We start from the raw sequence: 26,603 nt of genomic DNA on the forward strand, positions 1-26,603 counted from the left end.
GACCGGGACCGGAGGCGCTCCGCTCCTGGTAACGGGGGAATGCGCCGGCTGTGGGCTGAAGCGGGTGTTGGTGATTTCTGTCCGTGCCCGCAAAGCTGCGCTTTCCCATTCGAAACAATTTCAATTAAAAGCGAAAAATGCAATCTGGGGGGTCAGGGATTTATAACCGGTTTTGCCCTTCAGAGGTCTGGGTGCACCCAGGGGGGTTACTGCTTTCATACTCCAGCCCACTCACACCCTTCCCCTATTATTTGAGGAAGCCTTTCACACAGCAACAGGGAAGAAAAAAAAATATTGAAGACATAAACAGAGAAATGTCATTTTGAGTGTGGCCCTATATTTTTACAGCCCAGTCCATCACTACTTCCATGGGAAATGACATATCCCCCTGCAATGACCATTGTCAGTTTTATTGCAGAAATTTTCTACATTCAGCTGCGCTGGAGCCCATCTACAGGCTGCCCAGCAGAAGGGAAACACCCGCATGTGTCTCTGCACACTGAAGCTGGGTCTGGGGATTAGCAACTAATTAAGAGATTAACTTTTATGCCTGGGCACTGGAGCATTCACAGCATTTGCTACCTGACCCAGCCTGTGTGCCTGGCCACAAAGGAATGGCTCAGTGCCGAGCCCAAAAGCAGGTAACTAGCCTGGCACTTTCCATAGCCTACCTGGGCACCCTGTCAGCACCTGGCTTCAAGTTTTGTTTCTCAAACTCAGTGTGGGAGCTTGCTGGTGTGAACAGAGCAATGGAGGTGTGGAGGTGCTTTCTAGCAGGACAGCTTCACCCAAGCATAGCTGTGCATGGAAACCGCTGCTACTGGTTCTCTTACATCTAAGTAGCACAGTCAGTACTGACTTGGCACTGTGCTGTGCAGATGTAGCTTGACAGATCCTATTTTGACCAGACCTCCATATGGTGAAAAAACTGAATGTAGCTGCCCAATAAAGAGTTGAAATGACCTTTGAGGCGCTTTGTAATGGAAGAAAGACTGAGAAGGGATGTGAAGCCAAATTCTTCACCTACCAACCCGCTAAGATGCCACAAAATTTTGCAGTGATTGCAGAGCACACAAACACACAGTATTTGAGAATGAGCAAAGATGTTCCCTGAAGAGAGGGCTATGGATACGTGTAGAGAACTTTTATTGCCTCCTTGCTGTCTTTGTGAAAAGTCAGAGATGGGGAACTGTGAAGGGAGTTACAGTACACAGCTGGGCACACTGGGAAAAGAAAAAATGACTTGCCCAGAAGAGTAACCACATCTCTTCTTCACACAGCATGGGGACCTTGATGCTTGGAGAAGTCAGTGTGCATATTCAAACCAGGCAGGCTGTAATGTGAGCAGTGAAAGAAAGTGCTGCAGTCAGGCAGAGGCTGAGGAATGTAGGTTCCCTGGCATACTGGTTAGCAACTGTCTGTGTTTTCAGGCAAGATTCAATCCAAAGATGGATTGAAGTAACAGACTGCTCTATTTGATTGTAGAAGGAGATGAGGGAAACACAGAAAAACGGACAAGGAGGTCTCTTATAACTCAGCCAGAATAGAAGGAAATACTGAGATTTCCTCCATCAGGTGGGGTGTTTATTGTCCCAGACAGAAAGCTTCTACCTTTGGCATTAAACCTGAAAGACCCAGAAACATCTAGCTGCTGTAGCCAAAGCAGCTAAACCTAGGTTGAGCAGCTGGAAGAAATGCCTCGTTGGAGCAGAGGTGGCAGCCAGGGTAGTAATACTCATTCACTTGGACAGATGTGTCTTTTCTTCCATTTAAACAGTGGCTCTGTCTGCTTCTCTTTATGTTTCTCAGCAGCTGTAGCACTCACTTTCCACATCAGGCAGCCAGGGACATGCTGAGGAGCAAGAAATACAGTGATCTCCTTAGTGCTTTAGCAAGACCAAGCCCTTGCCCTGTCTTGTGTTCCTTCCTCTCTGCCCTCCTCAACACACTTCTCTTTCCAGTCTGTTGTACCTTTACCGGGTTCACGTCTGCTTTTGCAGTCCTACTGCTGGTCTGAGGCTGGTGGCCCCAGCACGGATGTGCTTTACCAAGCCCCATGCGGCCTTTCCCAGAGTGTTGCCAGAAGGTGCCCAGAACCACGTTTCAAGCAGAAGGAAAGGGTTACATGCGTCATTAACAGGCCATGTTTACAGAGAAAAAACAAGACTCCTCAAAGAACGTGACGTATGCACACAGGGAGGCCAGTTGCCTGTTTTAAAACACAGTGACACACTTGAAGGCTGCCAGATTCTGCAGCTCTCACACGGTACATGCATGGTGAAGTTTTTCATACTGTTCAGCATTTGCCTACATCTGATTTTAGTTAAAAACAGATTGAGAAGCTGGGGGAAAAAATAGAAAAAGAAACAAGAATTAGGAATTACAAAAGCCAAACACAAACCCTCTGATAATTGTTGCTGCTTGGAGTTACAACATATGCAGAAGACGGCAGAACCTCTGCCAGTGAATCACCGTGGAATGCGTCTATTTGTTTAACTCCTCAGGAGTTGTGACATGACTCATTTCCAACCTGGAGACCAAAGAGAGGTTTTGAAGGGAAAGTGTAGGATAAAGCAGGCTCCTTGCAAAAGTATGAGGACAGTTTTAATTCTAGCCTTTGAGTTCCAATTCATTAATGCTTTGCAATGTGATTGCAAAACATGGCCATCCCCATTTGGTAACATCAGATGCTTGCATTCAGTAGCACAAATTGGCTACATGTGGGCTGGACAATGCTGAGCTAGGCTTTATTTCTGTCACTGTCAATTGCTTTCTAATATTTTGAGGTGTCTTTCCATACAGTTTTGAAAAGCCAGTTTTGAAATCAGTGTACCTGATTTGCAGACAGGGTCCTTTAAAGCTGTTAGGTGCTATAAACGATACTGCTCAAAAGAAGCCATCCGTTCTCAGTGGAGATTTGTCAACCATTGCATCTGATTCACATGGGAAAAGAAATTTTGACCGTATGAGTCACTTCAGCCTTTGGATACTTAACAAAAAGCACGGTGTGATTTGATGCATGACTAATGCGTTTGTGTATTCAAGAGTCTGCGGATGCTAATGGAAGTTAGAGTCATATCTAGAAATGAAGACACTTCAGAGTATACCGGCTCATTAACTTTCATCTATACATAATCATCTGCTGTTTTATAGGTCTAAAAAATTCCTTAATGCTCTGTATGTTTTAGGAGTGGGTTTTAAAAGTCGTCTACATTAATTCTTTGTTTAAACATCCCACTTATCTAGCATTAACCATCTCATTGTATTTCACTTCAGTTCATTTGCAAAGCTTGTGCCTTATCTAATTAATACACATTTTGTTGCTTGCTGGGAACTTCCCTTCTCCAATCTGTCACTCCCAAGGATGTTCACGAGAAATTTCAACCTCCTTTTGTTAATAACATTTGCAAAGCGACCTTTATTCTCTCTGGATACCTTCATTATTCACAGGTAGTTACTAAGTAACCCGTACAATTGCTGTAGGCCATGCATCTCTTATTAAGAGCAGTGATCTCTGGCTATTCAGTGTTGGTGTTGTGGGACTGAGGGCCTGAACCCTCTGGTGTTGGCTCTACCCTCCATTTGAAAAGGGTGTTCATGAACCACACTTTTGAAACTTTTAAATTAACAGGGATTTTCAAATGACAAACTGGGCCTGAAATAGTAAGGCAAAATATAGGAAAAAAGTCCTTCTATTCATCATTCTCTTTAACGTTTGCAAGAAATAAGTGAAATATATTTCTCGATTAAAGTTTTTTTAACTGTTTTTCCCCAGTTAGCAAATTATCTATATTGCCACTGTTTTTTCTTCTTAATGGATGAAAAGCTACAAAAAATTCTTTAGGAAAAGAGGTGAACTTTGTTTTTGTTTTAATTTCAGCTAAAACTGTAACTGAAGCTTTTAATCATTGAAACAAAATCATTAGTTCTATTTTTAATTAATGCAATAATGAAAATAATTTCAATCCACCCTAATTGTGGATCACCATGGTAAGAAGTCATACTGAGAATTGCTCACATTAATTTTAGTGAAACTTTGTGAATATTTTCATTTACAACTGGTAGCAGTCAGAAACACATTGCTATTGTATCTTATCATTCTTTGAATAATTATCACTACCATTTAAGGCTTATTTTATGCACATATATTCTTCAGCTCCCTGATGTATACTCTCTTGACTTATATACTTTCCTTTCCCACTTTTGGCTATGTTTTGCACAGGTATTATCATGATGTTGGGACCCCTATCACATTACTTTGGCACAGCACTGTAAAGAGGTATGTGGGCAGAATGGACCAGAAATGAATTTTGGGCTCGGGTCCAAGTCCATCTCAGTTTGACACAGGTAACATTATCTTTATCTCATCCTTCTGCTGTTAGTACTGAGCAGAGATGTCATGGCATGAAGGAGCCAGGAAAACCAAAAATACCTTCTGACTCTGTCTCAGGTCAAATATAGTGCCACCCCAGTCCTGTGTTGAATTTCAAGTAGTTCCAGTAGTGATGCCAGACAGTGACTTCTGTACCTAATTCTGCAAAAATGACATAATAGAAACATAAACTTTCAACTAGACTGCCCCAGGACAGTAGGACCAGAAAGCATTTTCAATGATCCCACCACTGGTGTTAGACCCGTAAGAAAGAAATGAGGGCTTTTTGTCAAGTCTGCAGTACTATGTCCATGATATGCAAAAGTGCCTTCTCAGCAAATGATAACCCCTTTAGGTGGTCAGCGTTAACCCATTAGTGGAAGGATTTGCCAGCCACTATTTATTGAGCCACTTAACAACTTTTGTCTGTTCTATTAAACAAGAACAAAGGCCAAATGCATGTAGCAAAGGGGACACTGATCCCATCCTCTTCTGAAAATGCACGTGCTATGAACACAGACCTCTGTGTCAGCCCACTGCTGACAGTCTTAGCAATAAACACTCCTTGGTAACATTGCAAAAAACCTGCTCCTTTCACATTTTATGTGTCATGCTATTGTAATTGTTGCTGCACAGAGTAGCGCTAAAACATTGCCCTTCCTTTCCCAGAAACAGTACAGATCTGTACATGGGTGTTGCAACTGCATCTGTCATTAAGTTGGCTGCTAGGCAGCATTACAGATGCCAAGTGCATTGTAGTATTTTTCACCTACAAGGCAGCACAATTATCAGACACCAATTTGGGATTATTCTGTTTCCCCACAAGAGGTGACATTCATGCTGTTCGGCACTCATCGGGATTATGACACGGCCTTGGCTTTTGCCAGCAGGTGCCTGGTGCCTTGCAACGCTGCTGACTTCTGCAGCAGGCATGGGAGAGCTGAGGGTGGCTGCAGATCCTGCTGGGATCAAGCTCTGTAACAGTAGTGTCAAACTGCTGAACTTAATTGAAGGGGAAGACGTGTTGATTTAGAAACAGTGCAGGCAGTGTCATGTTTTTGAGGAGCTCTTAAGCGCTTAGTCCTTCGGGAGCCAGCTGTGGAGCTGTGGTCTGGATGCAGGTCCTGGCATACTGCAGGTATTGAAGAGGGATAGGTTTACTCCTTGCTAATATCTGTTTACCCCTGGTAAAAAGTTCCAGCAGATTTTTGTTTCTTGTTTATTTTGTTACAAGTGCCTTTTGGGAAAGCAAATTTATTCATGCATCTGTGCTCTGGCTTTGTTTGACATATTGACTGGCAGTTTTCATTTTGCTTAAGTTGCCCTCACCCACTGTACTGTTTGACATAAATGGATAAATACAGGAGAAGCATGTTTTGAGAAAAGAGAGGAGAAATTGCAGTGTTTTCAGTGAGGTGAAATGGCAAAGCTTGTCTGAAGTGAAGGGAAGCTCTTATTGCTGCGCCAGTTCTGCTGTAAAGATGCAATAGTGTTTGATATCAAGAAGCCTCGTGCAAATTTGAGCTACCAGACTACCGACTTTCTGGCAACAGGGGTTTCTTTATTTTCCTGAAGCAGGCTGGTATCTGGTATCTGCAACCGGTTGCTGAGACAGTACAATGTCCTCTTTCTGATCTAAAAAGGTACCACTTGCCACCCTATGGACCCAGTGCCCACAACATGTCTTGCTATTGGACTGGACAGTCACCCTAAGTGCTCAAGGGAAGCTTCTGTTTCCATGAACATTAATTTCTTTGCAGTGGCCAGGAGTGCCAGGCCGTTGCAGTAGTGCGTTTGAGGATTTCTCACGGCTGTGCTTCACCTTGGTTGAAAAGGAGGTCAACTCTTTGTCAAAGGACACAACTGTATTTCACACCAGGCAGCTGAGTAACCATAGCAGAGTAATATGTGGTGACCGGAGTTAAAGTCCAGACAGAGGAATATAGTGATGAGCTTTCCATCTTGCAGAAGAAACCTTGCTGGTTTTCCCTTTCACCACAGGCTGACCAGTGGTCACAACAGCTCTCTGCTTCTCAGGCAAAAGTATTTAACAAAATTTTATGTCCTTACTGTGTGACTGATACAGAGGCGGGAGTATTTCCCTTTCATGCAATCCTGAAGTGTGTCACTACGTGATGCAGAGCTACCCCATTACTCACTTTGTGAGCCTTGCAAAATTTTGGATTTTTGGTGTGTGGTTCATTCATCACACCTCTAAGTCTATTCTTGCACAGGCAGAGGGTATGTGAGGAGAGGCTGGAAAATGGAAAACCAGAGCTCTTATTGTCAAGGCTTAAAATGCAGGGTCAAAAGTGCTGCCAGTGGTGAAAGACTGTATTTGTGTCTTTATGACAGTATGCTGATCCATCAGTGCTGGAGCATGCTGGAGACCCGTGTGACAGCCTTCACAAAGCTGTACATCAAACTACTGGCACACACGAGTGCCTTTGGAAAAATGGCGCTTGAAAAGCTCATTTTCCCCTGGTGACATATTCAAATTCTGTGGATAGATCACTGTAGATAAAAAGCAGATAAAGAAAATTGGGTGGAGCATTGTGAAATTGGAAAAAAATACTGTATAGTATAGTCAGGGTCATGGTTTATAGTGCATTAGGTAGACAAAGACCTCTCCTTGATTTCTTCCTCTCCCATTCACCATTACAGTACTATGGCATGGTAAGAAGCTGTAACAACCCAGTCATTTCTAATTTGTTTCAAAAGAATACAACTGTACTTGTCAGGAAAAACTAGTCAGTTGAGCAGAATTTTGTAAAAAACAAATGTTACTGTTTGGAGAAAAAGATTTGGCTTTGGGCTAGGCTCTATAATCTTATGGGGAGATAGAAAGCGGTGTTCATTATGAGGAGAGAAAAGGAAGTGTTCATTTTATATTTTTTCTCCCTTCAACCCAAAAGGATGGTGAGGAGCATGCATAATTGTGTATGTCCCAGGGCAGCCAACACAAGGGGATCTCCTTCGCTCCTTCTCAGCAAATAAAAAAGCCAAGGCAGAAGAGCAGCTTGTGAACATCACACCAGTGAAGTCAACGAGAACAGACAATGCCAGAAGACCTGAGGTCATTCTGGCCAGCTTGGTGTTTACTTGCTTCCAGCTCCTGTTTTAAATGATGTTACTGAGAACATGCATTTTCAGTGTGTTCCAAACCCAAGGGAGACAAGCAGTAAAAAAAATTGCATATAGTCAGTGCAACGGGAGAAGTTTGGTGACTTAAGAAGTGGAATTGTCTCACCACAAAACCAAAGTTAGCCTTGCTAGCCTGAGTGTGAAGGGTTTTCCCAGTGGGTCCTGATACAGGTATCTGGGCCACCAGAGGTAGCCACATACAGTGTTTGGCAGTACCAGTTTCTATCTATCATGAGCTACAAAAACTGGTCCTTGACCACGAGAGCCTGGAAAGCAGGCAGGTGAGAGTGGACACTCGTTTCTTACAATGTGTAAAATGCGTCTGCATAAAGCTTGGAGCCTCTATTTGTTCTCCTGGCATGAGACTTTGGGAGGTTTGGAGACCCTGGTTTGCGTATGTGCTTCTGTGAATCCCAATGTAGATCTGCTCCTGATGTAAATACAGTGAATACAGAATTTATCATTATTTTCACATCAAATGCTGCAGGTCGGTGTCTCTGAATTGGTCTATTTTCTTGCATAACCTATAGCAACAGCCAGACTATCCCAGTGATCTGTCTGATGGAGGAGCATTAATTTGCACTTCCTGAGGACACAGACCACCAAACAACAGGAATGTCAGTAACCGAGGATTTTTTATCAGAACAGAACAGAAACAGATAACTGTTTCAGCTATCTATGGGCTAAAATAGTTACACAAGTGGTCTGTTACTGCACTCTATAGACTTTTCCTCGTAATTTAGACTTGTTGAAACCCGAGCTGTGACAAACAACAACTGGTCTTCAGGCTTTACATGATAGCATTTGATAAAGACTATGTATCAATGAAGGGCTGCTAAACTGCAGAATCGTAAGAATTTCTCTCTCATATTCTCTTGACTTTTCTCTGCCATTTGCTAATCCATCACTACTCTTCACATCCTAGTCCTTTCTGTTGCTGCAAATGATCCCTGCATAAAAAAATATCAGAAGAGGCAAATATAATATTTGCCTTCATTTGATTGATACTCTTTTTAATGTGATTGTTCTCCCACATGGGTGGCTCTGTAGCACCAATTTATGCTGGTGAAATGTGCATATATATAACATCCTGAGCTCATTCATGGTGGTAGGACCCAGAGACCTAAGCAAGATACAGGCTTTTCATATCTAGGTCAACAGTGTGCAAGTAAGTCACAAATAAGTAGGTCACTAAGGAGTGGAAATAGGTTATCCAATTGTAACATGGGGTGAGGGGTGCCGGTCCACTTCTTGGGTACATTTCCAGAGTACAATAGCATCACAACTGACATTGACATTGACTGGTGTCCCCCCTGGCGATCTCCGTGGAGATGCCATGAAATAAATTGACAAGGAAATAAAACTACACTGTCACATGGGAGAGGGCACACTCAGGTCTTGGTGCAGGCATACTGGGAGAGCAGCACATAGCCTGGCTGGTGAAGCTTTTGCTTTTCCATCCATTCTGTGCCTGATTAATGGACAGAAAAAGGACTTCATTTTCCAGGACTTTATTCTGACACATTTCATCAGCACTATCACTTGCGAATACATATACGACAAATAGTTTCATCCTATTATGTCAGAACAAATAGCAGCCTGCAGGCCTGATATTCTGCTCCATTATGCCACTTCTATGCTGGTGCAATTTTACTGAGCACTTATGAGCTCCACCAGACTAAAACCAGCACCACTCTGCATGAAGATGTAGGGTCTTTATCTTCCAGAGGATGGAAGATAAAGCTCCAAGCCCCTGCTGCATTAATAGTAGTGCTCCTAAGCACAGACTTCATGAAAAGTAGAGCCAGATACTGCACTTTGAAGCTAGGACATTTCTACAACAAGGAACAGGAAGACATAGTCACGGTATTTGTGCAGTAGTTGTGTTACAGCAGGTCCTGGTTTGGCTCTGTCAGGTTTCTATGCTTCGTGCTGGGAGGCACAGGTTACAGAAGGAACCGATGGCTTGTTCCCAGAGCTGTACAGGGCTGACGGCAATTCAGAGCAGTGTTGCCCCTCAGCTCTGGGTCTGTTTCCCTCTCAGCCCTGGGTAAAAGCATTTCACAAACTGTTTGAAAGAAGGTACGTCTGTAGTAACTATTCAGTGGTCTTTGTAAAGAAACAGCTGCTCAGAGTGAGGGGGAGAGGAAGCAAGAGAATGCAAAGCAGATGCTATGTGGTGCTTTGTAAGAGCAAAGACTCCTGCAAACTGCTATTTAATTTATTTTTTTGCTATTGGGGTCCTCAGAAGTACGTGAGAATGATGGATGACTGGATTTGTTAAGTTGGTCCAGAGTTTGTCCTGGTTTCCTAAGTTCCTCCAGCTGGCCCCATGAAGCCGGTGAGCTCGAAGATGAGGAGGAAATGGTCATACTATTTCCCACCTGCCTTATGTAGTTTCTTTGCTCATCTTCCAGTGTACTAGCACCCCATCCAGGCTGATTTAGATATAAAATCAAATTGAAACGGGGAGGAGAGGAATGAAGACATACATTAATCCAAATAAATCAGACAAATTGTGTATGTTACTTTTGCCTCTCTCTGGGATTAGAGTCTGTGTTTATATCCTAGCTTTTAACTGAATTATCTTTAAGTACAAATGCATGTGAGCACTAAGCCTTTCAACAGCTGCAATGAGCTCCAGCTCACTCATAAAGTCTTCTGTGACAGTTTGACAATAGGAATAACTGATGCCATGTTAAGCAAAGACAAAATACATGACTACAGTGATCTCAGCTGAAAAAAAAATACCCTGAAAAGAAACCAGAGTGCTTTTAGTTTTTTGTGGTTTGTTTTTTTTTTTAAATAGGAATTTCATCAATAACCACCCATGTAATATCTGACCACTCCATTCCATTCTTTCCCTTGCTCTTTCTGCTTTGTCCTAGCCCTATCTTAAGCCCTTACAAACATCAGGCACGCTACTATTATCTGCAGTTTTCCGGGTGCAGCATAACATGTGATCCAAGAACATCCTTCCTCTCCACTTCCCATCTCTGTAGATAACAGTGCTTTGCAAACAGCGCTTCCAAAACCTCTGCATTTTCCTTTGCTAGGAGCTGAAGACTGCTGGTATGTGTAATTTAGTGTGGTTCCCTTCGATTTATGAATTATCTGTTGGATTTGTTCTATGTAGCTCTTGCATGGTAGGGAAAAAAAACCCTCATCCCTGTGTAAGAAGAGTAACCAAGCATGGATGCTTGGAAATGGCTTGATTTTTATAGGGGAGATAAGCATTCTCAGAAACCTTATTTAAGCAGCAGCATGCGTCAATCCCTTGAAGACTTTTCCATAAGAATAAATGTTATACTCTGCAACATACGTATATGAAGTAGACTTGAGGACAAATAGTTGCTATTTAGTTCCAGATAGAAAATTTCAGAGCACTTAAATAGATTATAATCCCAATTCACTGTAAGGTAGGTAAGCAACAACAATTTCACTACTTTTTTACTCTTCATCAGCTGTACTCTCCCTGACTCAGGGAGGCATGGGCTGCAGCTATACTAGCAATTTAATGCCCAGGACCACTCTCTGGACTGAAGCCAACTGTGTTCCTATTCTTAAATTCTCCTGCCCTCCAGAACAGCATGGCTGCACCCAAACTGCCTATGGGGAGTGGCACTTGTCCTACCAAAAAGACAGTGGGCCAAACTATGGTGTCACAACCTAAAAAGGTAGTGTTAGCTGTAAATTAGATTATTCTGGTACTTAAGCACCTAAATTCACTGTCACTAATGTATAAGAAGGGCATTGTGTTGACACATTTGCAGGAAAACTCTAAGTGTTACTCTAAGTCACATTTCACTTATATTCACATTTCTATATAGCCTTTTTGCAGTGCTCCTGCTCTAAGCAGAACTTCCTATTAGTCATCCAATTCAAACTAATCATCATGACAAAAGAAGCTTTCTGTGCTTGCAGAGAAAGCAATGGCTTTTCATGGGCTGTTTGATGTCCTAACATTTCAGGAGAGAGAAAAAAACATACGGAAAAGAGGAAGAAGGGCCAGACAGTAAGGAAACAAAACCAGGGAAATATTTTGATTGCAGAGAAAGTTGGCTAGTCAAAGAGTCCTTGTCTCCGTATAATACTGTTTATTTTCTGATCAATCTGGGGTACTGGGTATTATTTATTGGACATTGGATAGTGGATATTAGATAGCAAGACAATTGTGAAGAAAATTTCCTAGCAGGTGAGACTGGTTTTATGGCCCATTAAGCTGTTGCAGAATAACCATAAAGAGTGCATTAAGTCAGTACCTTCAGCAAAGCTCTGAAAGGCAGAGTTGCGCCCTCACATGTGCATATTTCACACACCCCCCGCCCTTTTTCATTAAAGGCATTTGTGCATGTGATTTCCTTGTAGTGAAGAAAGAGTATATATTAAGCATGCAGTGAGTCAAGGGAAGGGCAGTAATATTGCAAACCGGTACAGGGGAACCTCAGTAGGCAAGGGAGACTTTGAACTTCAGCAGCCATTTCAAGTCAGAATTATGAGGGATTAAAAAAAATACTTTGGACAATCCTTATGCAGTTTTACAAGGTGAGAGAATAAGCAGGGTATGCAATACGCACCCAATCAGGCCTACATAGCTCTCTACCACCATGCAATAATTCACTGGAAATCCACAGATTTATTTTTTATTTTTTAGTTGCTAGTACCCTCATAGGGTTTAAGAGTAACAAGAATTGACCAAGAATAATGATGTTACTGAACTAACCTGTGCATACAAGGACAACAGAAAAAATCCTAACTAAGAAAATATAATTTATTATTAGGTTTTCATTAAAGACATTTTTTCTACATCCTTCTGGTGGGCTATACAGTATATTGCTTGGGCAAAGAAAGGAACCGATTCCCTAAGGTCAGTAATTCTAGGTATCAGTTTCTCTTCACACCATTTCTGAGGTAGCTCCATCTCTGTCCAAGTATATATTGGCATGATTTTTTTATACCACTTATGGGGGTAAAAACAGTCATATGCATCAAAATGCATCAAAAAGAGTGTGTTCAGCAGGTTGAGGAAGGTGATTCTGACCCTCTACTCTGCTTTCATGAGATCCCACTTGGAGTACTGTGTTCAGCTTTGGGGCCCCCAACACAAGAGGGATGTGGAGCAAGTTCAGAGAAAGCCCACAAAGATGCTCAGAGGGCTTTAGCACCTCTCCTATGAAGACAGGCTGAGAGACCTGGGCTTGTTCAGCCTGGAGAAGAGAAGGCTCCAGGGAGACCTTAGAGCAACTTCCAGTACCTAAAGAGGGCCTGCAAGAAATCTGGAGGGGGACTTTTCACAAGGGCATGTAGGGATGGGACAAGGGGGAATGGCTTTAAACGGAAAGAGGGGAGATTTAGGTTAGACATTAGGAAAGAATTCTTCACTGTGAGGATGTTGAAACACTGGCACAGGTTGCCCGGAGAAGCTGTGGCTGCCTCATGCCTGGGAGTGTTCAAGGCCAGTTTGGATGGAGCTTTGAGCAACCTGGTCTAGTGGAAGGTGCTGCTGCCCATGGTACTGGGGTTAGAACTAGATGATCTTTAAGGTCCCTGCCATCCCAAACCATTCTATAAGTCTGTCAAATTATACATTTGGGAAGGATCTTTCCTGTTATTGATGTGGCATAATCAGAAATCTGCTGTGTGATCACAAATTGCACACAAATCTTGGAGGTCTTTATTTGTAGGAGCTTAGGTGACAGTTTGCAACACTGTCCTCTTGAGTATTGGAAAAATCCTGATCACTTAGTCTCAGTAACTGCATTTGTAAAGAAAGGTCGGTTGTCACCTGGTAGCTGCAACAGTATCGTGACAACCAGTTATTCAGTGTTTGCAAAAGGATCTGGTAATGAAATATGCTCAAGACTGCTTGTATCCTGTGTATAAAGCATTAGATTGTCTTAATACAGCATTAAAAAGCTGCCTATCTCCAGGGACTGTTCCCCCTAAATGTAATGCATACCTGTAAAAAGAATGTGCAGAAAGCACACTTAGACTCCCTGTTTTTCATAACTGCCTCAAAAGCATGTGGTCCACCAGTGAGAAAAAGCAAAGGCTCTTATCAGGCAGTAATAGGTAGGGATGTCATATATTTGTTTCCTACTCCTCAATGTCTCCCACCATTTGTGTTTTATCTCCAGAAATACTCAAAGGCTGTAGCTGGGGTCTTCTGAAGGCAAAGCTAACAAGCCTTTGCTGTTCTCAGTTCAGGGACTGTACCCTTGAGGAAGCTGGCAATGACACGCTTGGTGTTTCAGTCATTGCTTCAAGCTGTCCCTTGTCAAATCAGACTTTGCTCATGTGTGGAAAATGTGTTCAAACCAGTTAGCTCCTCCTGAAACCATTCAGAACCACACAGAGGGAGGTCTTGAAAAAAACCCCCCAAAAAACACAACTAAATATATCTGAATATTGATGTATCTCTTTCTATATATATCTGTATATATAGATCTTGGTATTTATATATATTACTATTTATATATTTATATGTGTATGTAATTATGAACTATCCTCTTGAGAACTGAACAGAAGGAAAGCCTAACTTTCATAATGAAGTGAGCAGCATACAGTCATGTGACAGATAGTTTATTTTCACTATGTGAGTCTGAGAGAGCAGGGCACAAAAAAAAAGAGTAAAAACCCCAAGGGGCCTAAACTGCTCCTGGGTTTTGAAGTCAAGCCAACGTATTAAGGCTGGTGCTTTTCAAGAGCTTCTAGAGCACATACAAGATGGAAAACGAGACACGTAGTCAAATCTTGACTTTTTTTTCAACAAACGCAGTCACTAGCTGCAGTGATGAGGCTGTGGTCAACAGCAATGAGGATTTTGTTGGAATTCTGCAAGGGAATGAATCTGAAGCAGCTGGAGGAGAGAAACTGTCTGTCCAAGTGGGTTATATTGTGAGACTCTGCTGTACTCTCACTATAAACTTGTGCCATATTTTCCTGCATTTATTCCCACTTCCCAAAACTTTTTTTTGTGTCCCCATTGCCTCTTCATCCCTGTGTCACTAACAGCTCCCTCAGGTCAATTCTCCCCTACCTCCATCTCCTTCACAGGTCTTCCACCTTTACTTATCCCAGCAGCTGTGCTTTGTGGCTTTCCCAGAAGCCATGCAGAAATTGCTGTTTTGGCAGCCATCTACACTAGTGCTAACTGGCCAACTGATTCTCCTAAATCCCTTTAAACAAACCGAAAGGTAATGACTGTCTTTCCATCACCAGCAGCATTAATGTGGCCACTTCTCTATCTCCTTAACAGACTTACATTAAATGTAGGCAGCTTTGAGAGCTCTTTCACTACATTTGCTTGAAATTGATTAAAGTTCAAAAGGTATTGCATATAGCATCATTGATGATGAAGAACACCGATGGACAGGCAGTAGACAGCAGTTCGTGTTAAGTCTAGCTTCCTTAGGAGCTAGACTGAAAGCAAATTAAGAATGTTTTTTAAAACAAAACAAAACAAGTCCCTAAAACCCCCAACATCTTTTTGCTTGTACTTTGTGGTTAACAGATCTGGGATTTATGCTGTTGTTGCAATGGGTTCTTTGTTACTGTGTACTTCATAATATAATAGTACCAAAGAGGGTTAGTTCCAGGAGATAAGAGGTAAGTCTGTTGTCACATCAACTTCAATGCAGTCCAAGGGATATGATGCTGTGCTCTAATTAATACTGACTTCAAACACCTCAATCTCAAATTAACATGCTCAACTGACTTGTGGGTAAGACAAAGATGAGGAATGTGTGCTGTTCAGCCCTGGACTATGAGAACCATGAACAGGACACAGCCCTTCTGTTTTTTTATTAGGCATCTAGACTCGTAAAATACACCCCATGTAGACTTGTCCTTACTTTGTCTTCTGTCTCTGAAAGCCCTGTATGCTTGGCTTCAGCCTTCCCTCTCTCTGGCCAGGCATGGTACTTATCTAATGTCCCTCTGGGTGTGCTTGGTGCTGCCCAAACCCTGGGTGGAGCACAGCAGCAGTGACCTGCCTTCTCACCAGCAAGCCCTCAAAGTGACCTGAAAGGCTCCTTCAGCACTGGAGTAGCTCTGCTGGAATGTCAAAGACCTAGTAGTAGAACTCATTTCTACCATGTCAGGACAAGCAAGCTGTGCCTTCATGCCAATGTTGATCTTTTCTCTCTTCTCACAAAGGGAATTCCTTCAAATCCTTCTCTCTGAGGAGGGATATGACTGCTGTCTACAAACCTGAGGAGGAAAACACCAGAAAAGAAATTTTATCTAGAATACATTACTCAGTCAAGAAGAAAGAAATATGAACTGATAATGCCTATAACCTGGCTATTCAAATGCTTCTAATTGACAGAGGAATGAGGTAACAAATGATTAGAACAGCAAAAGAGACGAAACCCTGGTAATTTAAGCTCAGTCAACGTAAAGGGAAAACAAAAGGCATTTACCTACCAAAGGTTTGTGTCTGCCAACATAGCAGTACCCTCTTTCCTAAACTCTTGGGGACTGCTCTCATACCAACACCTCTTCCTAACTCAGGTGCTGAAGCTGCAGTTACCCAGCAAGTGTGGGCTGTGAGTCATTCCATGCAAAACTATTCCCTTTGTGTGGAGACTGATGTGAGTAAAGGACCACAATGTCACCTAATGCAAGTGGTCAGTGCCATAAACTGCCATCTCTGCTATGGTCACAGGGCCTTCATTTGTGATACTAAGCATGATCCACTACTGCTGCTCAGGATGTGCTCTTATTACAGTATTGGCTGCAACTTTCAGCTTGCCCCTAGTTTCCTACTAAACACTCCTCTTTGAACCCACCATCAGTCTTCATCTCCTACCAATTCCTTCCTTTAGGAAGTTCTTGTGCTGGCAAGGACTCCATCAAACTTTCCACCAGAATTATCCACATGCCCCCGTCTTCCTCTGAAAATCAAAAAGGAAATAGGTACTCAGATTTCATGGTGATGAAAACCCCTATAAAGCCCCTAAGAAGGAAGGGAAGCAGTCTGTCTTAAAGGCCTAAAATGACATCTACAGCATGATCCTATGATGGAGGACCAGGAAAACTGGGTCTCTGCTTTGATTCTGGATTGTCTGCCTGGTGTAAATCAATGAAAGTCAGATCTGTGGGTCACACACAGCTAGACCCTTGTTGTCTTGCTCCACAATTATCTGCAAAGCTACAGCAGAGACTAGCAGTAGACCCTTTTAAAGGGTCTGTTCCTCATCAGGATTTGATTATGAAAAATCTGCCTGCTGCAGAAACTTGTGGTCTGAGATTCAGTGGTACAGGCTTATTATGTAAAGGGATACGAGCTTGCCTCTCAGACATGTAATGCTGTCTCTTTCCTCTGCTCAAGCCCTCCTCTGGAGCAAACTGCTGGCAAACAAGTAATAAGTCACTGCTGGGCAGCTTTGAGTCCAAATGCTACAGCACATAGGGAAGAGCAATAGAGTAATTTTCTTGTTCCAGGAAGAAGTTCAGTCATCTATACCAGGTTAAACTAGGACATGTGGCATATCTAGAAGTCCTCTAATATGTTCAGTCTTACATCTCTTGGCCTGTGTCTGTATCTGGCTAGGGTGTTTTGGTTTTTTTTTTGACTTGTCTAAGTAGCCACTAGCTTTTGAGACGCATACAGCCTTCTACTTCGCGTGTACAAGCGGCCAGAGTGTGCACAACACTTTTCCTACTATTTGCATTTCACGTGCTAATAAGGTTCAGAGACAGTTAGTTCTTGCATGAGAGGCCTCCAAAGAAACCCTGTGTGTGTGCACCAAGGCTGAAGTCGGCATTTTAGGGCTGGACTCCAGATGACATCTTGGCTCAGGACAACATGTAGGCACATGCTTCAGTCTGTTTAAACCTGCAACCTAATTAGAACACACCCATTTTTTTTTGAGCCAGCAGTAAATCGATGTAAAAACCAAGTCACAGCTGCCTGGCTCTGCCATGGCTGTTAACGATCGGACAGACAGGAAGGTGGGATGAAAACCATGCAAACGAGTGATAATATTACATGTTTTACTCGAAATTCATACCAAAAGTCTGGGCCAGATAGTGTTGATTGTACAAAGAAGTGAGACCTTGTTCTAGTCAGTTTACAAAGCCATGTCTGTATGAAGAAAAATATTTTTAAGGAAGCATTGATTATGCATTTTTAACTAATATGTTAAACATGCTTTGGCACCTATTGAGGACTCAAAGGAAAACTGAACTGCAATCATTAGTCGCATGACATTGCTTATATGCTTTCTTTACAGATGATAAATACAGCTCTGAAATTGGAAGGAAGAAAGTACAAATGCAGAAGTTCCTTTAAGGAGCATGCTTGTTTTAGAAAGTTAGTGTATAAAAAAGTGTCAGCATACTGTATAGTAAATCTGCTCCCTCATTCTATTTGGAGTCATGTCTGCTGCTACCAAGGGAGAAAGGGGAGATTACCCTTTTATTTTTCCTAGCAGTAAGGGGCTATTCAGTAAGCAGAATTCACAGGAGAACAGGACTTATGTACTGCCCACTGTAACAACTCCTAAATGAAGTAATGGAGAGCACAGTCCCTCATATGAGCTGTTTTGTAGGTTGGCATGTGTTAATACAATAAGGCAAGTGGAGAGTCTGTAAACACCGTGCTATGAAAGATAAGATATGTTGTGACTCTCGTATCTTTTCTAGCAGTGATGGTATCAGTGTTAGCAGAAGCATTGGTCTCTTTTTGGTTAGGAAAGTGGTTGTGTCAGCAGTCCTGGCAGTTCTGCCACTTCTGACTTGTGATAAAAGCTTGAGAAAGACTTTGATATGGAGTCTCACCAGTCATCACTCCATCGATGTTTTGAGAATGTAAGTATGTGCTAAACCCCAAAGTTTTGTTACCTCAAAGTGAAATTGGTATCTCTAAGTGAAATTATCATCTTGAAGGAGCTGAGGGGCCAGGCTTTGCCTTGCACAGAGGGAGCTTTGTGGAAACTGTGAACTTTTGGAAACTGTGAAATTAGGCACAACTTTTTGTTTTCCAAAGGCTGCCGTTTCCTTGTCTTCCCCCTCTGTTGGTGTCTAACAGGCCAAACTACCTTCATCAGAGAATGTGCTCATATTAACAGTCATCTTTAGAAAGAAAATTTTTCTTTTGGGGCCTAAGGTCAATCTGGTTTAATTCAGTATAAAACCACTGGCTTTACAGACTTCAGACAAGGGTGATTTGATGCACCAGAAAAATCCAAGCATCCCAGACTGGCCTCAGAGCACCCGTTTGTTGAAGACTTTGGCCAGGGCGTTTTCTGTGCAGGCAATGGTGGGTGTTAGAGGAGACGAGGACCTGACAGGGTAGGTGAGCCTCTCCCACTCAAGGGATTCTGACTCCAGGGGATCGTGCAGAGGGGTCTCTGAGAGGCGCCATGCATGCTTCACTGTGCACCACTCCCTGACTGTCCTGGCTGGTGTGATGGCTAAAGGACAGAGAAAACATTTTTTGTTCTTGTATAGTTTGCATGCAATAACAGCCAGGGGCTCTGAAATAATATAAGACTGGTGATAAGTTAAGCCATGCACACAGCGGGGTGAGCACACGGGAGGAGGGGCTGTGCTTCCAGGAACTGCAAGAGACTTTAGATGAAGATCAGCAGAAATTAGCCCATGCATTGATTATTTTAAGGACCACAATGCCATTGCTTTCATTTGCACTCTCAATGCAAAGAAGTGGCTTTGTCTTGTGGTGGTATAGTCCCAGATACCTACTCACATGGAAAATATTAACAGAGAATAATGCCACAGCCAAGAGCGTTGTCTGAAGTTAGTCTTGCAAAGGGACATAAGCAAGAGGGGTTTAAGGAGCTTGAATCTTTGCTGCTTATTTTCTCTTTGAGCCCATCAGATCCCTCATTCAATTTTAAGCTTTTTCTGCCATTTTTAAAGTGGTAAATCTGCAGAACAGCTCCCTATTTTTACTTTTTTTTTTTTTTAAGAGAGATGCCTTCAGTTCTTTACGTGTAATATCTTGAATTAAACTGCACATCAGCTATTTGAACAATCCATAACTTATTCTTTAGTAATTAATAAAAAATACTTGGTGAGGGGGGCAATCTAATTTTTTTTAATCTCAAATTGTCCCATCTCGACATCTTATAGCTTAAAAGAACGCAGATATTACTCAGCAGGCCTCTCAGCTCCGCAGCTATGGCAGCTCTGGACCCTTTCCGCACCTGAACCAGGACTGGTAGGTCTTCTGGGGTTTGGATGTGCTTTGAATTGCTTTGCCTTCCTGCTGAAAGCTTCTGGCTGGTAAAGCCCAGTCCCGCTGATACCAGTGAGGCCAGTGCAGGTTTCAGCATTGGTCTTCTAGATGATGAGCATGGCTCTAATAGAACTTCTATCTAAGTTTTATGCCCTTGTCTGTTTTCCTCTGTGTATGTTTATGCTTGTATCAAATACGTAATTTTATCTTTGTGGATTTTTCCATAATTTATTTTTGAAATAACATTTTTCCTTTCAATGCCTAAGATCAAAATATTGACACGTGTATATTTTTACCTATATAGTATACAGAGAGTGATAAATAAGTTTTTGTAATTCATTTTTGATGGGGAAAAATGCATAAAGGAGGAAGGTTTTGCACTAACAAATTGGAAATTACAAAGGAATTTATGCAACATCCCATCCACAGACAACCATATTTAGAAGTTGCTCATTTTCTTAGGAATTTTTAGAGTGCTCTGTCAGCTTTGGACATCTCTCTTTTAGCATTTAAAAATATTTTGAGTCTGAATGTATGTTTGGGAAAATAATTTTGAAATTACAATTCTGCAGGATTAGTAAACTTACTTATCCTTTGTAGTAATTTTATTAGTGTGGTTAACTAATTTTGCTAATGTGCCAGTATAGTCAGTAATTCCAATACAACTTTTTAAAGTACCTTTGTTAATACAGATGCGTAAAGGCCAGCCAGTAGAGGGCACAGAAGCCAAAACACTGTTTTGGTTATGTTTGGTTATTGGACACAAGCATTTTTTCCTAAGTGTGTTTGTGTATGTGTGCATGTGTGTGCATGCAAAGAGTAGAAGAGAAACATTTTCGTATTCTTTAATTTACCTTTGCTAATTTACTCAGTGAAAACGTGTTCTGTCTTAATTACAAACACTCTAAAGAGACTGTTTCATTAACTATGTTGAAAGAAAGTGTGTTTACAGAAGATATATAGCATTGCCCATCTGATGATTTACATCATGTATACAATTTTCCAATATCAGAGCTAGAAACTGCCTGTGTGCTTCCATACTGTACTGGCAAGAAAAGCAGGGGCAATAGAAAGGATCCCAAATATTTAAGGAGTCCCAGGCTCCTGAGTGGCAGAATACCATGATTTTATGAGTTGTCATTTAGGGAATAGCCAGCTCCACAGTCTTTACCCCTTGTGCTGTGGATGTGAGGGCCCCAGGGGAACATGCAGAGGCAGATGACTGCTGCAGCCAGATGGAACATGGATGGCTGCCGGAGAGCAGAGAACAAAAGTAAAGCAGATGCCCAGAAGCCAGACATGCAGAGAGGTCAGGAGGGGACAGATAAAGGATTTTACTACTTAAAATGGGGAGAGAGAGACACTTGAAGGGCAAGAAGGAACACCAACCACTGAGAGAAAATCCACACAAGCACTGGCTCAGTCAGACACTTTGCTCCACAGCAAACCAAAGGGAGGAGGATTAAAGAGGTAGTTAAGAGTGAAGAAACATCTAACACCCTTGTGGGGGAAAACCAAGGAATACAAGGGGCAAAGCGGAGACTGAATAATCTTACAAAAACAGCACTTTATTTGTACCTTGGGAACCTGGTGTGCACCAGGAACAGCCACAGATGGCGTCTGCTAAAGCCTACTTAGCCAGCACATTGATGGGTGAAGGCCCATCGGAAGTCCTTCAATAATCTTAAATGAGAATTAAGATCCAAATCTGAAACTCTGGGTCCACATGAGGAACCAGACTGCCTTAAAAGACCAGAGTGTTTCTACCCCTGTTTGGATTTTGACTAATCTTTTTTTTCGTTGCCAAATTCCCATTTACCTCAATAGATGTTTTACTTGAGTGAGTCATTAGGTAAGGACTAAGCCTGAGACTCCAAAACATTGCAATATGTGAATCTGCATGTGACATGATGTTTTCAAGAATTTTATTGGTGGTCTTCAGAGTAAATTTACAGTATGTAGCATTTGATGGTGATACTGGCTTTAAATATTTGTGACAGGATGAAGGTTTCTGGTATGACTCTTGCGTCTTTCAATAGGCAACTGATTCAGCATTTTTGCAAGAGTAAAGATTTTCCTTCCTGGAATACAGTACAAACTGAATTTACTACTAATATGAGTTCACTATAAACATAATCTATTACAGCAGAACAAAGGTATAGGGCTCAGTGAGGCATTAATGACTCCATCACCACTTTCACAGTGCTACCAACACCACAGATATTAGTATTATAAATGATATTCAGTTTGTTTTTAAATCCCTGGCTCCAAAGGTCATTTGAGTATGAGATAATTTCAAGCTTGCTTTTTTTTTTTAAAAGTAAGTAGTTAGCTCTCAGTCCTGTGAAATAAAAAATTGGAAACTCAACCCTGGCATGATCCTGAAAGTTCAAGAGCTGGCTGTTGAAGAACAAATAGTTTTTAAGGGCTTCCATATGGCTTTTCAGATTACTTTTTCATATGCCGTATTAGCAGTACTGCCACTGATGGTTTCCAATAGCTACCCATGAGTCTGTACTGCCACTGATGGTTTCCAATAGCTACCCATGAGTCTGTACTGCCACTGATGGTTTCCAATAGCTACCCATGAGTCTGTTCTGCTCCACCTCCTGCTGAACGCACAGAGCTGACACCATACATATCAGCTGTAAGTCTGTCCCTAGAGTCTTTATTGAGGGGTGATGCATGTAGGCAGAGGAGCATAGGCATTCCCAAGGAGGAGAAGGTGATCGGGAAGAGGGCAAACACCTCAATCCCAAATTAAATGTCCTAATTATGTAACAGATACCCTTGTACACACAGACGTTGGTTAAACCATAACGTGGTGCAGGTGGCTCCTCTGCATAATCTTCAGCCAGACTCTTTCCATCCTGCACTAGAAAGTTTGCTGCTTTTTTTCTGAATGATAAATACGATGAAAGAGACTTATTTTTGACTGATAACTAGCCTGATACTTGCCTAAGAAAAAATAGCTGTGTTCTAATAGTTCTGCAGTGTTCCTCTGCTTCCTTTCATCAGCAATGATGACCAGGTATATTCCTAGGTATATAGAGTTGTACTGTAAAGAGTACATCTTGCTTAAATATTCTCTGCAAGATCAGGAGAAACCATATCAGTGGGAGATGCTACTCAGTCTTAAAACTGTTTAGAGCTTTATATTTAAAAAGCTCATAGTCACTGTACAGGTTGCTTTATTGAAATGACATAAACCCAATGGGCTAAGCTAGTTTGTAGGGCAGGAGTGCTATCAGTATCCCTCACTGACAATACACTTAGGCATTCTACTTTGCACAGGTAGTTTTATCTGACCGTAGGCACTGGCCAGAAGAGCCTCTTCTCTCCTGACAGACTATGATTCTGATGACTCTGTCTCTCACTAGATTACAGAAATGAAATTTCAGGCATGAAGCCAGCAGAAAACTCCAACTAACACAGTATATTGTCTAAGAAGCCAAGCCTGCCATGAACATATGTCCATCCTTTCCTTCTCACTTCAGCCTCCTGTAGAGATTCACTTGCATTGTTTTGCTACTCATGCAATGAACCTCTCTGCAGATAGGGTATAGCCTGCCTGGGGAGGGGGGGGAGACAAAACTTTAAGGGCTGGCTTTGGCATCAGAGCTGATAAATATGACTTTCAGTAGGGAAAGTCGGTAAACAAAACCAAATCAAAGGAAACAAGAACTGTCAGGGGAAAAACCCAATCCAACTGACTACCTCGAAATAAAGCCCTCCTCCCCAAGCTTGCAACTGCCCTGGGGAGCGAATGACAGGGCTACCAACATAGCAACGCTCAATTATGTAATATGGAAGTGAACTGTGCTTGCACAGTGCAATAATAGTAATAAATGCGCCGGAACTGAACCCAGCAGACAATTGCAGGTGGTGCGCCTGCTCCTCCGTCCTCAGGACTCGGCTGGGCAGACGCAGTGACCTGCCCTAGCTTTCCTCAACAGCTGCAAGAATTGCAGCTGTGCTGCCAGAGCCGTTCTTTGCAATTCGTCCTGCTGTGGAACCCCTCTTAGAAGAGCTCTCTCAAAAGAGAAAAACCTCTTCCACTAAAAACCTGCGTGGGGAAAACCCCGAGAGGTCTGAGGTTTAATTTCCCCCGCTGCTGTTTTAACGGGGTAGATAACTCGCAGTAAATTTGTAAATAAACGACGACTAAAACTCAGAAGGGCTTGCTGAGGCAAACGGAGGACGATGGGGCGTCACCGCCTGGATCCCGCACCCTTTGCTGGCCCTTGCAGGGACCCGGCGCGTACAGGTGAGCACCCCAGCCCTACGAGACGCATCCGCCGGCCTCTCTGCCTGCCGAGCCGTACACGCAGGAATTCCGCGGTACCCGCGCTGAGCGGCGGGGCGTGGTCAGGCTGTGCTCCTATCCGCCGTCGCCCTCGATGGAAGAGAAAGAGAGAGAGAGAGAGGGACGGGCTGACGGAGGGGGCAGGCGGGCGGGGTAAACGCCGCCGCTGGGGCGAGAAGCAGAGTAGGGGCAGAAACTTGTCCGCCGGGAGCCGGGCGGGTCACGAAGGCAAAGTCGTCGGGGCTGCGGCGCTCCGCACCCGCGGCCAGGTAAGGCGGGGGGCGGCCAGGTAGGCGGGTTGGCAGCCACCGGCAGGACCCGTCACCTGTATGTCTGTCTGTGGTGAAACTTGTCCTCCCCCGTTCACCTCTGTGGCAGGGAGCAGGCTGCTCCGCGGGACGGGGTTCGGGGCTGAGCTCGTGCTCCGCGGGGACCGGCCGCTCCGACGCCGCCGAACAAAGAGCCGCAGGCGCGCACGGGTTCGGGTCCGGCGGGGAGCCTCTGCCCTGAGCACTGAAGGAGGCGCCGCGGGGGGCTGCCGGCCCCGAGTAACGGCGGCAGCCGCCCGAGCCCCATCCTAGGGCGCTCTCCTCACCCCAGCTGCTGCGGCCGGAGCCCATCAGCAGGACGCGGGACACCGGGGCTTCCGCCAGCACCCCTGCAGCGGGTCTGGCGCTGCCCCATGCCTGTGCCCGGCGCGGAGATGCGAGGCTTCTAGGGAGCCCCGCTCCATCAGAGGTACTCGTTGCAACACCGGGCTCAGCGGTTTGAGAAAACGCAGATCAAAATTTCAGCAACACAGAAAAGATTTGCTGGCACAGATCTCTTTTTACAGATGTTTGGGGGGGTTGGGGGGGGAGGATGAGTTTTCAGTGTAAGAAGTGAAAAGTGAAATAGTGCAGTGAACACTGATAATTTCAAAGGTCAGGTTCGTGGAAGTAGTTTTAAGGCTCGTGAAGATGATTTTTGGATTATTTTTGTACCGAGTTTTAATAACGTGGAGTAAATTTTGCCTTTCTATATGTCTGCAGGGCTCTTGTCATTTCCCAAGAGAGCTGTGTGTGTGAATCCAAGGGCGCCACGCTGGGCTCCCTATGCATCCACAACTCCCACTGAAATTAATTTAGCGTTTCGTTTTAAGTTAGCAGTGGGATTGATGGTCATTTTCTTTAATCGGCTTTCAGTAAAGCTATACAGGAAAATCCCACTGGAACCGCTGGGATATCTTTTTATATGCAAAAAATGTGAAAGGAAACCAGTACTTTGTCTGACCTTTTTTTATCTAACTTTACTTACAATAATGTGCTTTTATGTTTTTGGCATGAGTGAAACTTACAATCTTGCAAGTATTTTGCTATGCGTTTGGGTTTACTTCTGTGCCTGGTCCCTATGGGAGGCATTGGCTGGTCCCAGAGAGGCTGCTCTCTGTAGTGGGGGAAATGCAGACATTTTGCTCTGAATGCTTTTGCACTAGGATGGGCTGCTGTGGTCCCATTGCACCCTCTCTCTGCCTTATGCCAGTTCATCTGACCCTGTGGAAAGCCGTTTCTGGGAGCCAGTGTAGCAAAAACTTAACCCAAACCAAGAGGTTTTTTTTCTGTCGTTTTTTTGAGCTTTGGCTTCCCAGAGGAGTGTCTGGGAGAGCTGCTGAGCCCCACTGCCGTGGAGAAAGAGCCTGGTGATGTGGGGTGGAAGGGGAGGACTACCCTTATTGCTGCGCCATCAGCAATGGTCAGATGAGTGTAGCAGGGCTGAAACTACAGTGTTGGGGGTATGATTGTACTTTGGGTGGTTCAGACTGGCATAACCTGGTGTCACCCTCACAGCCCCTGCCTACCTCTGCCTCTTTCTCTGTTCATGCCAGCACAAATGCCTGTGCTGCCCTGCGGTGAACTGGATCTGGGCACTGAGTGAAAACCAGATTTAATTTTAACCTGGATCCATTCCATGATTTGGTTCACTGGGGGTAAGAAAAGAGGAAAGAGGGTGTGGAAAAGATAGGGCTGCTTTTTTTAAGCTGACAAAGCTTGATCTTGCTGCCAAAACCGCTTGTGGAGCTGCAGTGTGACTATAGGTGCTCCCAGCTGCCTTTACACCCACCCTGCTTCACCCAGGAGCCTGTCCAGTGATTTTGTGTGTAGCCTCCGGAGCTTTCCCTCCCTAGGTAAAAATGAGCCTTTGCAAATTAATTTCATTAAGCATAATGGAGTAGTTTGTAACAGAAAAATTAAGCAAGTGCCCAAATGTTTGCGTAATTGTTGCTTTGGACAACAGTAAAGACACACAACGTGCAGGCTTTTATAAAAAGCATCTGAGTCCAGCTCCTGCTGGGTTTTGCTGTTCTTCGCAGTGTCTGTCTAGCACTTTATGTGCAGGGTGAGCTCAAAGTTTTACAGGCTGTCATGACACCTGTAGTAATAAGTAATTATCACATGGGCTTGTGAGAGGAATGGGTGCTGATCTGCCAGGTGAAATAAGCTGTGTGTGTTTCTCAGTCCTGGAGCTGGTTGAAAAGTAGAAACTGGTTCCCAGTGTAAGGCAGCAAAGTTCTTGCTGCAGGAGCAGATGGGGAATCT

This window comes from Pezoporus wallicus, unplaced genomic scaffold (assembly GCF_028554395.1).
Source record: "Pezoporus wallicus isolate ANWC-B61680 ecotype Strahan unplaced genomic scaffold, APGP_CSIRO_Pwel_v1 contig_3817, whole genome shotgun sequence".
NCBI lineage: Eukaryota > Metazoa > Chordata > Aves > Psittaciformes > Psittacidae > Pezoporus > Pezoporus wallicus.